General features: G+C 48.3%; 1 protein-coding gene across 2 annotated transcripts in view; it reads left to right on the top strand.

The window, feature by feature from the left end:
• The first annotated feature begins 5,184 nt into the window (after positions 1-5,184).
• LOC119457512 (long-chain-fatty-acid--CoA ligase 4) overlaps positions 5,185-14,766 on the top strand; it is a 48,730-nt gene continuing 39,148 nt past the window's right edge. Inside the window, exon 1 of one of the 2 annotated variants that reach the window (XM_037719099.2) lies at positions 5,185-5,366. The gene's annotated coding sequence lies outside the window, so the exon portion shown is untranslated. Of the gene's footprint in view, positions 5,371-14,766 lie in introns of both variants that reach the window. The other variant, XM_049670132.1, reaches the window with a different exon arrangement.

Here is a 14,766-nt window from a genome sequence, read left to right as displayed (position 1 = left end):
GTAGATCGGCCATTCTCTGATCCCAAGAATCTCTGGGTTCTGTTCGTGACCGGCGAAACCCTCCATTATCGTCTCCTCGGTCATGCGTATGTCCATTCCATGCACGACCCCTTTTCCACAGTTTTCAGGTGCCACCATGTATGCGGTCACCTCATGGTCCTTATCTTCGATCTTTATAGTTTTGATACTCATGACCTTCTCCGCACACTCAAAGTTCAAGGTATGGAAAAGAATCGTACCTTGTTTGTCGTTCACGAAGAGAAGATCAGACTTTGTCTTCTTCCACTCAAGGGACGCGGCACGACGCACAGCTTCGCCGAGTATCGGTTGTGAAGTGTTTTTGATCACTGCTAGACCCCCTTTTGGTCTGATAATCACTTTCCATCCGTCGTCCGGGAGCTTCGGAGACGCGATGCCACAGATCGTTCAGCTATCTTCCTTCCCACTGCTTTGTACGAGCGAACGCCGCCACTGTTTTCGGCTCCAGCCACCTTGCAGCCGGCTTCCTCCCCACCTCCGCTGTGCGACGCCGTCTTGGCGTTGCCGACGCCTTCTGGAACTTTCAAGCCTCGGCGCTTTTCGACACACTTTTTGAGTTTGACGACCCATCCTTTTTCTTCCATCTCATTCGGCTCGATGTCAGTACCTTCCACAGTAATCTCCATCGTCATCGTGATACCACCACGGCCGTGGTGGACCGGCGACGGGGCCCCCTGGCCGCCCTCCTGGCCGTAGGCGTCGCTAGGCTTAAAGAAGGCCTAGCGGAACGCACAACGCGTCAGCACGAAAACGACGATAAAATCCTCAAAAATGCACTCACACCCTGGAGTCTTGTATCCACGGGTTCCTCGAAACTTCGGGAACACGATTCCACCACCAAATCAGGTGTCCATTGACTTCTACCGCCACAAAAGCAGACATTCGACGGAGCCGACGCGACACACGTCCGCACCTTCCGGCCCCCTGGCGGTCCTCCAAAGGGCGCGAGGGACGCGCGCTTTCACGGGGAGTGAACGCACGGCGGAGAACAAACGCGCGTGCTCCCTTAAGGGCTGCAGAAGTAGGCGTCTCTTTCCTCCTCTACAATCACCATATATGTAGAGTAAACGTACCTTCTTCCGACACGCGAAAGGCTGTGGGGGAGGGGGGGGAGGGGCAGGGAAGGGAGGCGACGTTTAGCTGCGGCACCAAGTGCCTGTTTATATCAGAGGCTCCGGCAACAGTCACCAACGCCGCACGCATTTCGAGCGAACGCGGGCAAAACGCCGGCGGCGTCGACAACAGTTCTGCGCGTTGTCGGTGCTGCTGCATGTCCAAGTTTATACAGCTGAGAAAGCTGCTATAATTACTCCGTATAGCTCTCTTCAAATTTGCTATCGCAATTGATGCTTCGCCTTTCAGGTGAAACTGCGACAACTTTTTATGTAATTACGCATTTGGTGGAAAGAGGAGCTTAATTCTGCAGCCCTTCAGGGAGCACGGCGTAGAACGCGCGTTTGTTCTCCGCCGTGCGTTCGCTCCCTGTGAAAGCGCGCGTCCCTCGCACTCTTTCCCTCGCACATACAGCATACGGCGCGCGGCGATGATTTCATCGCCGTTGACTTCATACGGAACCTCATGGCGACGGCGACGGCAGAAATCCGCTTTGAGTGTCCATATAATTGCTATGGCAATAAAATGTAAAGAAATTGTCGCAGTTTCACCTGAAAGGCGAAGCATCAATTGCGATAGCAAATTTGAAGAGAGCTATACGGAGTAATTATAGCAGCTTTCTCAGCTGTATAAACTTGGACATGCAGCAGCACCGACAACGCGCAGAACTGTTGTCGACGCCGCCGGCGTTTTGCCCGCGTTCGCTCGAAATGCGTGCGGCGTTGGTGACTGTTGCCGGAGCCTCTGATATAAACAGGCACTTGGTGCCGCAGCTAAACGTCGCCTCCCTTCCCTGCCCCTCCCCCCCCTCCCCCACAGCCTTTCGCGTGTCGGAAGAAGGTACGTTTACTCTACATATATGGTGATTGTAGAGGAGGAAAGAGACGCCTACTTCTGCAGCCCTTAAGGGAGCATAGCGCAGAACGCGCGTTTGTTCTCCGCCGTGCGTTCACGCCCCGTGAAAGCGCGCGTCCCTCGCGCCCTTTCATTCGCACATACAGCGTTCGGCGGCGCGCGGCGACGATTTCATCTCCATTGACGTCATACGGAACCTCACGGCGACGGCGACGGCGACGGCAGAAATCTGCTTTTGAGTGTCCATATAATTGCTATCGCAATAAAAGGTGCAGTAAGTTAGCGATAAATTATTCGCGGGGCCGCAACATTCATATGGGGACAGATTACCAGCGAAGCTGTACGTTTAGGCCGCATGCATTGGCTGCATCCATTAGGCAATCATACATTTTTTTTTTTTTTTTGCATGCGGCACCACACTACGCCGACAGTCCGACATAAACACCGCCGCCGTCACCGCACCTCCCATGCATCTGCAGCAACCGCTGCTGCAGGCGCGCCGGCACCTCCGACGTGACGTTATAACCACATAAGCGCAGGCCACGTGTACAATCGGCACCATGCCTGTCCACGATACGGACGCAAGCCTCCCCTCCCCCCCCCCTCCCCCCCACTCCCCCTTTCTGGGAGCGCACGTGGGGGAGGCTTACGGGGGCTAGAGATAAAGTGCTTCGCGGTAATACAAGTATGGAAGGAAGCTCAAAGTCAAACAAGGAAGCTCAAAGAGCAGGTTTACTCCTTCAGGAATTTTAATCGAGCCGATGAGACGGCTATACTAGACGACCTTGATTTTTGCTTTGGAGCATTTGAGAAGATCAATGGTTTTGAGGACACAAGTGTGAATAAAATTTGGCTAAAATTTTGAAGCTATAGTTCGCAAATGCATTATTTTAGAAGGTTCCTCTATAAACGAAAAGGAAGCGAGCGCAGAAGTTGCGGATAAAGCGGCAAGTTATTCAACTAATAAGGAAGCTATGGAGACGAAAATCAAGGCTTAAGAAAACACAGAACGAAGCAGTTCTTGTAGAGATCTCGATGCTGAGCACTGAGCTTAATCCACGCATAAGAGATTCAATATACAAATTTTTAAACGTGTCCATACCAGCCTTTCTCCTGCGAGTTACCGCAAATGTTTTGGCGGCTCAAAACGCCACCGAAAAATCATGTGTCCGCGCTGAATACGGTGAATGGCACATAACAGACAAACGAGAAATTGCTGCTACTTTCAATGAATTTTCGTGAGCGTGCTCACTAGAGACCTGTACATCCTGTACGGGCTTTAGGAAGTCCGGTGATAAAAGAGTTACAACTCGGAACAAAGAGAATAACTAATTTGTTGCTAAATTTGAAAATAATGAAATCTGTGGGCCAAGCTGAAATTCCCGGTGTTTTTCTAAAGCGGTACGATGAGCGGGTCGCAAAGGACTTCTATAGAATTTATGACAAATCGCTACAGTCTAGTGCACTTCCAGATTACTGGAAAACCAAAATAATTCCTGTATTGAAAAGTGAACATACGCAGTGTGTCACTAGCTTTAGGACCGCATAGCCTTAACGCCTTCGTGTTGTAAGATAATGGAACGCATCGTTTCTAAACATATCAGGCAGTTTTTATCGCATATTGGTTTTCTTAATGAACATCAACACGGCTTTTGACAAGGACTGTCAACGGTAACAAAGTTAGTGGACCTCATGCGTGAAATATTAGAGAAGGACAAATTAACATTATTCTTTTAAACTTTGTGAAAGGGTTCGATAAAGTTAATCAACGAAAACTAGTTCATAAACTTCAAGCCGTAATAGGCAGCAGCAACATACTTCTCTGGATAGAGGTTTTCCTTGTGGACCGTAAGCAGTTTGTAAGCATCCAAGAGAACAGGTCTCAAATTTGTGAAGTAGTCAGGGGTCCCACAAGGGTCGGTACTCGGACCTTCCTGTGTCCGCGCTGCCAAAACTGCGATACCAAAATCACGATCAGATTATGACACTCGCCGTAGTGGGGGACTCCAGAATAATTTTGACCACCTGGGTCTTTAGCGTGCACCTACATCTAAGTACACGGCTGTTTTTGCACTTCGCCCCCATCGATGTTGACATTCATTTAAGTATCCCTACGTGATTTGAATGCGAAAGCATTATGGCTTGTCTAATTAATTGGTTTCCTCCATGATACATGACGTCGTACATTGTCGTTTGTCCTTCACAACTCTACCTTACTCCACCTAATTTGTACCAGCCTTAATCCACTATAATCCACCTTAATCCGCCTTGCTCTAATCAGTACCAACCTTAATCCACGCTGATGATGATCTTTGGTAGCATTCGTTGAGGGCAACGCCGGCTTTTCTGGCTCGTGGGACATTTAATGCTTTCGCATTGATAAAGAAAGAAGGGAGAAAAAGTTAGAGGGACTGTTGGAGAGTTACGCTTTGTTAGTTGCGCCCAGCCCGAGATAGCAAATCGCATTCATGTTGGTACGGAGAGAGCGGCGATAGCTCTTGTGGCGTCGTGGAAAGAGCGCGTGCGCAGTAATCTTTTGTCGCAATGCCTTTCGTACCAAAGTTCTGAGACGGGTATCTCGAAATCGGCGCCAGCATGATGATTTCAGCAAAAAAAATTGTCAATTACATACTGCCCGGCCTCAATACCGCCAGTGAAACACGTACTAGAACTGAACATCTCATTGTTTGAACACAATTAAGGCACGATCGTCCCGACTCCCCTGGTATCGCTTTAAAGAAACCGCGAATAACGACGTTCGTCACGTGGCAAGCAAGCACTTCACGTTTCACCCGCGAGGCGGCGCCACGTGTCCCACTGAATGGTCGTTAGCGTTTTGTTATCAAGCACCGAACAAACACGGCCACAACACGCCCACTGCAACGATTCCAACTGTTGCGCGGTGTCAGCAAAGCACGCAAAACGACAAAAAAGAACCACTCATTGATCATTATATAGCAACAGCTTCTCTCCTTTCCTTCTTTGCCTCTTCCTAAACGGTCAAGCTGGCGTCTGACGTAGCTAACATTACGGGGGCGTTGTGCGTAGTATCGCCGCCGCTACTGCCAAAGTCTGTCAGCGCGTCCTCCTCTCCTACCACAACAACGACGGCTGCGGCAGCGCGTGCGGAGGCGGCCAACGTTACGGCTAGTCGCGGCGAGTCACGCCCGCGAGGCAATCGGCCGTTGTCACGTGGGGCTCGTCGACGGCGGGCGCCTGCTGGCTCGGCGAAAAAGCTGAACACACGCACACGTGCGCGCGCTACTGACGGCGACGTGGACGGGAGGACCGCATCCGAGACGGGGCACGCCGAACTGCGCACTTTCGATCGTCGAGTGAGAGCGCCGGAGTTAGCATTGGTGAGTACGGCTTTACCACTCCCGATTGCCTTAGTAAGTCAGGTGTCGCACCGGCCAAGCAGTTTCTTCGTACCGTTTATTCCGTGATGGATGCGAACCGCTCTGGTTGTTTCAGTCGATGCCGTTCTTTGTTTTCCCGTTCAAATGTGTGTTAGATGCGCTAAGTTTTTCGCTGTGCTAAGCGATTTTTTACATTTCTTGGCGAACATTTGCCACTTTGAGAGTATCCATCTAGCCGCCTGCGTCGTGGTGCTCTCATGGTCGTTTCGTTAACTTGGGATGTACCAAAATTGGCCTAGTATGACAAGGTTGAATGACGCACATAAATGATAGATGAATGTCATGGCATGCGTGTCATGTAGGTCATGAAACATGCCGCCTACGTCTTGGTGCTTTCATAGTCGTTTCCTTAATTTGGTAGGCTCCCCGCACACTGCTTCGCATGACATCGGTTCCCACAGCGCGTGGGATCTGCCGTTTTTTTTTTTCTTCTTCTTTATTTGTCACATGCGGTGCTAGAGTCCCGGTTGTCTTAATCTTCGAATAATTTAATTACTAGTGAGGAGCAGTGGGGCTCCCTGCGCAGCTCCAGGCCCAACGTTCAGGAGGCCATCCTGGGGTGGGTGAGAAGGTGGCGGAGGACTATCTAGAGTAGGCCCCTTCCCCCCTCTACACCGCTGCCGCTTTTCGTTCTAAAAAGGATAAATAAAGTTGTTACTACTGCTACTAAAATTGAGGAGCCGAACAGTTTAAAACTGTCTAGACCGCGATGGCGACCGTTCTGGTCGTTTCGCGTGGATGCCATTCCTTTGTTTTCCCATTCAAGGTATCTTAGATGGCGATTTCGTTTCCGCTGATACGAGTTATTTTTGTTTTTGTCACATGCTGGGCGTGTGCGTGTGGAGCAGGTGCCTGTTATGTATGAGCAGGTGCTTGTTAAGGTTGGCAACACGGAGGTGTTGCCAACCTTTTCACACAAATGTCTTCAGTTCCTCCGTAGTGCTCGTCGCTATTTCGCCTGGTATCTTCTTGCATTGACAACTCGCTCAACTGTGTAAGCACCGCGGAGATGGACGCGTAGACCTAATCTTATCCCAGCAGACGAGATGCCAATGTGTGCGTAGTGTGTGCACATATACCATCTCTTCCAAGTTCAACCGGATCCTGCAAATAGTCGACCCAGACAATACTATATCGCTTTGTGTGCATAACCGGCAGCGTTCGACTGCTGTACGTATCAAAGCCGAATCCCATCCACGTCGAAGTACGGGTTGACCGGAAAAGCTGCTGCATGACTTAGAGATTCATTCACCCGGACTACTGGCGTGTTTTTGTTTTCTTCCGAAGAGTTGCTGCCAGTCATGAGTGCTGCATGCAGATTTGATCGCACAGATATTACGTGATTTCAATAAGGTTGCGTGCGTGACAAGAATTCGGGAAAATTAGTGGATCGTTTAACGATACGCAGCGGTATAGTGAAGGGGTTCGCACGTCATTGAAACCAGCGAAAGCGTATGCGAGTTGCAATGGCTCTCGCCGTAAGGAGCGTCAACTTTAATAGTTTGTTCATATTTCAGATAACATCAACGAAAAAAAAATGAACATTCGAAATAAATAAACCAGACAACCTGTAGGCACAGAAGCGGCAACCTGTCGCGTCGACGGAGTACATGTGCGCCCACTAACGAAGACCCACAGCAGGTGCCTGTATGTATGAGCAGGTGCCTGTTCAGGTTGGCAACACAGAGGTGTTGCTAACCTTTTCACACAAATGTCTTCAGTTCATCCGTAGCGCTCGTCGCTATTTCGCGTGGTATCTTCTTGCGTTGACAACTCGCTCAACTGTGTAAGCACCACCGATAACCGAATACCACCAGAGTACCACCGAGTTCGTGAATTTCAGCCGTACCCAACGTCGTCTGCTTACCCTTCTTCTATAGTGTTTGAAGTATTTATTGCATTGTAAAAATTGTCAGGAAAAATGAACATTTGACATTGTTGGCTTTATGGGAGGGGCGAGGTGGCCACTACTGTGGAGCTGTTCTTACTCCCACCAAGCGCAAGAAAAAAAAAAAAAAAACGTCGAAAGAATAATGTGCATAAATCAAACATATATATCCTGCCACACGGTGTATAAGCGTGTAGTCAGAGCGCGATATATCGGCAAGCAACACGCGCACGTGCGGTCACAGCGCAAATTACCAGAACATGTGTACTATAACGAAAACGTTTTCCGTGTAACGACGCAATTCGGTACAGTTCAGTATGTCATCGCTTTGTGATACATATTTTATGATCAGCACACATCACTAGCCATTGTCTTTTTTTAATACTTACTATATATTTCACGCATTTTACAGCGACGGCCTTTAGGCCTCTATAGAGCCACGTTACATCTATGCCGTTTCTCATTGACCGCAATATCGACTACATAATACCATTTATTGACGCTTTTTGGCCATCATTGGCCCTTGCGCCCCATAACTCCATGTATATTCATCATCAAACAAAACGATTACTGTACGCTTCCGCCTGTATTCCAGTGGCTGTTTGGCTGCTTCTGCAGCTGCGTATAGGCTGTATTTCCGTGTTTCGAAAAGGCACTAGACTCCGTGGCACAGCTCTATAGCGTGGCAGCTCTAGTGTGTACAACTGTGTAGGCGTATAACGGGATCGGCCAAGCTGCATGCAGCCTGCAGAGGCGCCTGTGCATACCCGCTTGCGACGTTGGCTTGGCACACGCGTGATGGATCGTTTCGAGCTTTCCGGCCAACTTTCCCGAGGTCCTGGCACGGACCCTCCGTTTTTTTCTTCGTTTTTTTTTTCGTTTTTCTTTCTCGTTGTCACGAGGGCTCGAAACGGGGCAAAGCAAAGCAACGAACAAGAATGAGTAAGAAAATAAGTCAGCGTAAAAAAAAAAATCTAGAAGAAATGACTGCAGCATACCTATTGCTTCACAGCTTCAGACTGTTCGCAGAATTCCGTGAAGGAGCCGACGTAAAGGACATTGACGCTCATCGTATTTAGTTGGCAGCGATTCCTCGTAATCGAGAAGTGGACTGCCGACCACGATAAATAAATGAATAAATACAAAACATTTGGACTCCCATACTCCCTGCATGACACCCGTAGGAGAGCCGAAGCTTCTTGGCCTTTTTTTTTTTTTTTTTTTTGACGCGAAAGCGTCAAATGGCCCATTGAGCCAAAAAGCAGGCGACATCTCTAGCAGCGAAACGGCAACTAAATTCCCATTGGCTGCGACGCCACGTCATAAGCGCACCTCGCACGCTCATGCCACTGGCTTGCAATTGCTGCCTTGGGCCCCGACGGAGCAGATCAGGCGAAAGAGCGTTACGGGAGGGGAGAGGGCATCGCCGCGACGCCACGTCACCCTCGCTCTCGGGAAGCCTGTGTTATCAGCGCGCTCCTCGGTGAGGCGAAATCTAAACGCACAAACGTCTCAAAGCGCTCGCTTGCCCGCGAGGAGTTCATAACTTCGAAGGACCGCTGAGCGGCGTTGAAGTGGACATTACTGGTTCCGCATTCACAACTCATAAGAAGTGCTCGGGTGTCCTCAGATGTTTATTTTTTTTATTGCGGCTTGTATTTTTTGCGTTTGAGTAAGTATAAACCCGACCAGACGAGCTGTCGTCCAACCTTTAAGTTCAGCGATTACAAGTGCAAATAAAATTATAGGGTTAAACGCTCCGAAGCTGTTCATTCGCCGGCTGTGAGAGACACCGCGGCGGGGGTAATGCGAATTAATTTCAGTCGGCTATAGTGTTATTTAACATGCACCTAAATTCTAGTACACAACCATCTTTGCACGAGTACATAAGCATCGAGGAGCAGGGCGGGGGGTGGGGGCCAGTGTTGGCACCGTTACGCGGCGTTCGTTGTAAAGCAAAAAATCAGCCGTCGGGGACGGCTAAATTTCTTCGTTGCAGAGGCAAATTCCTTGTAAGGACATTCACAATACATATGAGAGATAGCAATTCGGCCGAGACTTATTCCATCGTTATACAAGTAATTTCGCTGTAGAGGCGTTCGTTGTGGAGGCGTTCTATACTGTGAAGGGTTATTTGAAGGGCGGCAGAACACTGTGGAGTTCGTTGTGGTCATATATTCTTTTTTTTTTTTCGCTCGATTTATTAATACTGATTCCGTGGTGTCGCTGGCTTATATAATTTTTTTAGTATCTAATAATAAATCTCAGGCAGGTGGAGGTAAACGCCTGTCTGTCTTGTCTTCGTCTTTGCATTTTGTGCTGTTCACTAATAAGGGGGTGTCCCAAAAATACGCCCCAGCGTCGGATGTCTCTGTGTAACAAAAACGGATCTCAAAGGCGGTGCTTATGCGGGTTGCATGCGCCAGAAGTGATTGCCGAGTCGGACGTATATCATGACCGCCACGTTTTACACACCACCTATACGGACAACCGAATAGCTCAATCAGTCACCTTGCCGTTTTATCCTCTTTCGGTGCCAGATATGAACTTGCGCAGAAAGCGTACTTCAATAGTTCCCGAGTCTCTAGAAATGGGAACCGTTCGAGCAAAATGTCACGAGCATTCGCGAACCTGTAAAAGTAGCGCGTGCATAATGAGAAACATTTACATGTATGCTGACGCGTGGTATAGTAGTTAGTGTATTCTGCCTTGTATTTGCAAAAATATTCACACGAGGAAAGCCCTCGTCTGCAGTAGCAGCCGCTGTTGCTCAGTGGATATACCGTACGATGTTCCAATGCTCAGCATGAGGTCGCAGGTTCGGTTCCCTACCACGGCAGACACGTTCCGTTGTGGACGGAATGCAAGAACGCTTAATTGTGGCCACATATGTTTAGATGAATGAAATTGGGTTGGAGTGCATACGGCAGGCGTTGCCAAATCCTGACGGGGAGCTTACCACTGTCGTTGAAAAGAAAAGTGTACATACATTGCTTTCTACCGGTGCTAACTTACATATGGGGCAGAAACTTGGAGGTTAACAAAGAAGCTCGAGAACAAGTTAAGGACCGCACAAAGAGCGATGGAACGAAAATTGTTAGGCCTAACGTTAAGAGACGGGAAGAGAGCGGTGTGGATCAGAGAACAATCGGGGATAGCCGATATTCTAGTTGACATTAAGCGGGAAAAATGGAGCTGGGCAGGCCATGTAATGCGTAGGATGGATAACAGGTGGACCATTAGAGTTACAGAATGGATACCGAGAGAAGGGAAGCGCAGTCGAGGATGGCAGAAAACTTGGGGGAGGGGGGGGGGGGGGTGATGAAGTTAGGAAATTTGCAGGCGCAAGTTGGAATCAGCTAGTGCAAGACAGGGGTGCGCCTTGGTCCTGCAGTGGACATAAATATAGGCTGATGATGATGATGATGATGATGTTTAGATGCGCGTTAAAGAACCTCAAGTGGTCATAGGTAACCTGGGCCCTACAGTAAGTCAATAAGTCAAGTTGGAAAGTCGTGTCAACCGCAAAAGTTTACAGGATGCGGTTTCCCCTGCAAATGTGAATTACTGCACTGTTACGGCATGGCACTTCTAATTTAATGAATCACTGTGTAGTTGGCGAAGTCTGCTACATGCTGGAACATTTCATTTGAAGCTGTGTGACCACGCTTCGCGAGAATTCACTTTCTTGGCAGATACTGCGTCCCGTAAACTTTTGCGGTTGACGGTACATATGTGTATGTGAACCGCATTCAGCAGCAGCGATATACGAGCCTTTCTCCGTGTTTTGGACCTGTGAAAAAAAAAAAAAAAAAAAAGCACGCTCCGACTTCGCCGGACAAATAACTCTTAGAGGTGTTCAGCTACACGTGCTTGATCGTTCACGCAAGCTCAGCCGTCAAATTGCGTGCCCGACCCGACACGCCGTGCTGAGACGCTGGGTGGCAATAGCGCGGTTGTAACGAATGTTCGTTGTGACGCATACGCGTGTCTCTGAGCAGAGTATATATATAAAAAAACGAAAATGTGCGCCGCTAGACTTCGGTCAGGTTTCTACGCATGCGCGTAGGTCGTCTCGTTCCCCGCGTATCGTCTTCCGAGTGTGCGGTGACTCATTTAACCTCGTATAGAAATTACCCGCGCACGACTGTCGATGCCTTCAGGCGTATATGGTTACACGTGCTTCCAGGCGGCTGTTGGCAGACGTATTGCAGCTATATTACCGTGGAGCGCGTGCGCTTGCATAATAACGGTCCGAATTGCGTATGGTAATTGCCGAAGTACAGGAAGTTGAGCGAGTCGGTTTATGAGCATTCATGCATGGCAGAAGTGCAGAAAGAAGCAAACGTACTGACGGTGGATACAAGACGGAAGTGCTAGAACGACCTTCGCGAGCTCACACAGAGCATGCGCACTCGAAGTTTCGTTTTATTTCGAGTAGAACGAGTGAAAGAATTTGCTGGCAGAGAAGGCCGGTCTACACGGTAATCTAACATGGGGCCCTTAATCTTAACTATTTCATGCTCGGGAATCGTTCGCTCGACATGCACAACGTGACGCCTCACTATGCATACCCACTGCCAAAGTTGCCACCTGAGAGTTAGGCCCGCATTTCACAACGCAAGCGACAGTTGGTTGGTGAAGCCTTGTGCGTGTTCATTTTCCGACCTCGGCGGCCGCATTACCATGGGGGGTCACATGCTAAAAAAAAAAAAAGGAAGAACAGAGAGATAGAGAGAGGGAAATAAGATGATCGTGTACTTACATTTACGGGTACGTTAAAGAACTGCAGACTGTCAGAATTAACCTGGAGTCCTCCACTATACATCGTCCCTCATATAGTCCACTGTGCATTTTCGGGATGTTAAACCTCAGTTTATAAGTTTTAATCTAACGTCGTCATGCATCTCTTAACGGGATTCGAACTCGCAAGCTCCCATCTCTGTTGAGATAGGCAGAATGGGGGGGGGGGGGGGGGGGGGGGGGTATTCTGTGGATATGCTCCTGGTGCACGTGTCAGGAGACGGGCGCGTACACCATCCCAGCCAATCAGAACTTTAATAGCAGACGAAATGGAAATGTCCACTAGGTGGACACTTACAGAACCCCCCCCCCCCCCCCCCCCCTCCTCCACGCCCTAGAGTTACTATATATGGCTCCCTGCGGGAACCATATATGCTACAGTAACTCTACCCCCCCCCCCCCCCCTCCCGTTTGGTTCGACTGGCGATTCACACGACCAGCGGACAATGGTGCTATTCTGGACACACTTGAAATTTCGCCATGTTGGTGTTTTGAGCCAAACACAGATGGTGTGGCCGCCCAGTTAGCCAATCAGAACCGACAAGATGGCGGAATTCGACAAATATGTCTGAATGGGACATTGTCCTGCGGAATAGTAAGGCCAGCACACAGAAGCCAAAGTCACGGCCAGTGAAGGGCAGTTTGAGTGTTTTTACAGGCTTCCTATCGAGCAGCAAGAATATAAAGGGAGGGAGTGGCTGACGACTGGGAGGGCTTTTCTGCGGAACTTCTAATCAGGCACGGATTTCCGGCACTCGTCTCTAATCTACTAACCGATAACGGCTGTCGGTGAATGTCGCGGCTACTCGTTATCTGCATGTTACTTCCTGCAACCCCTGACAACCCACCGGCCGCTGGTTTGTGCACGGATATGTGCACGTGCTACCGCGGATGAAATGACGACGCCTTTCCTACCCGGAGAAACGAGCCCAGCACTCGTGTTTCGTTTTCGTATGCACAACATTATATTTTACCTATATGCTTTATTGCTACACATCAGCAAGTTTTGTCATGACGTCGTGATAATGTCGATGACCCCAGGTCCAGCTTTGCGAGACGAATATAGTATCAATTAAATTCATTGATTGCATATTGTATATCAGTACATTTAGGTGTGCAATATATACAGAAGGGGGTCTCGAAGTCAAAGGCTGTAACTGCGAGGACCCATGTTAATACTTACAAACAGGAAAGAAAAAATTGTTACATCAGAGGGCAAATTCTAACACACAGGATATAAATGTGAGCGTAAAAAACATAACAATAAACAAAACAAAAAAGACATACGTATTCTATGTAAAAATATATACTAAATCAAGCTTACCAACATTTCAGTAATGTGCACAAGTCGTATTTATGTGAGAGTGACCAAGACGCACCAAAGAATATTCTTTAAGGTAAGTCAGTCAGGTATTGCATAGTGCATTTTAAGCGAAACTGGCAGTGAATTTCCCATAATTATGTTTCTTGGCTCAGGCAACAAAAAGTTATCAAATTATTAAATTTATCACATTAAAATATCATATGTTTCCAAATCTTTATACTTTGACTTTATTCAGACATGTAAACATATACAATGTCTCAAGCCAACGAGTTGAGGCTAAATGTGATCATTTCACGTGCAAGAAGCGTGCGGTGGTGTTTCTACAATTTATCCAAAATATGAGTCGGTAATTATTTCACTTAAGTGTGAGGCAGAGTTCGGTACAAATCCTTACCGGAGCGACGACGTCCTGAGGATGCGCCCCGGCTGGCTTAGTCAATTAACACGCGCTCATGAATGACACCCGTGAAAGTGATAGATCGGGAATGCGATTCCAGCTATAGCTCCTCGCGCAATGCGTTCCGTTCAATCTTCCGTGACACTTCTACGACGGCTTCGAGCAAAACGCGTGTTTTCTTTGTACTTTTCACACTGCTACTCTGACTTCATCGTGTCGTCTGCATTGGGTAGGCGGAAATAAAATTCTTAATTCATTCATTATACTGTTCTTCTTAATTGGAATGTAAAATAATAAGGAATAGGAAATTGAAAGTGGATGAAGAGACAACTTGCTACAGGTCGTAGCCAAACTCGCATCTTCCTTATTACGTGTGGAATGGTTTACGATTGAGCTACAGCTGTGGCCGGCATATAGGGTACATTTTAAATCTTGGTTATCTGTTTCCGTGTACTAGATTTCTAATCCATCGGAAGACAGCGATGTGGATCAGAGAGCAAATGGGGGATAGCCAATATTCTAGTGTAAATCAACAGGAAGAAATGAAGTTTGACAGACCATGTAATGCATGCAGCAGGTAAGCGGTGGTCTATAAACCCACCGCGGTAGCTTAGTGGCTATGGCTTTGCGCTGATGAGCTCGAGGTCGCGGCGGCCGCATTTCGATCGAGGCCAAATGCGGAAGGGGGGGGGGGGGGGGGGAGAAAAAAAAGCGTTAGTGTACTTATATAATTAGAGTGCTCGTTAGAAAACCCCAGCAGGGGCGAAATCAATCCAGAGTCTCCCACTATGGCGTGACTCATAATGAGATTGTGGTTCTGGCACGTCAGACCCGGGAATTTAGAGAGAGAGAGAGAGATGGGGTGGGAAAAGCAGGGAGGTTAATTTTAAGCGGTGGTCTATTAGATCGAGTTACGGAATGTTAATGC

This window comes from Dermacentor silvarum, chromosome 7, assembly GCF_013339745.2.
Source record: "Dermacentor silvarum isolate Dsil-2018 chromosome 7, BIME_Dsil_1.4, whole genome shotgun sequence".
Classification (NCBI taxonomy): Eukaryota; Metazoa; Arthropoda; class Arachnida; order Ixodida; family Ixodidae; genus Dermacentor; species Dermacentor silvarum.
This window is presented reverse-complemented; position numbering and strand designations above follow the sequence as displayed.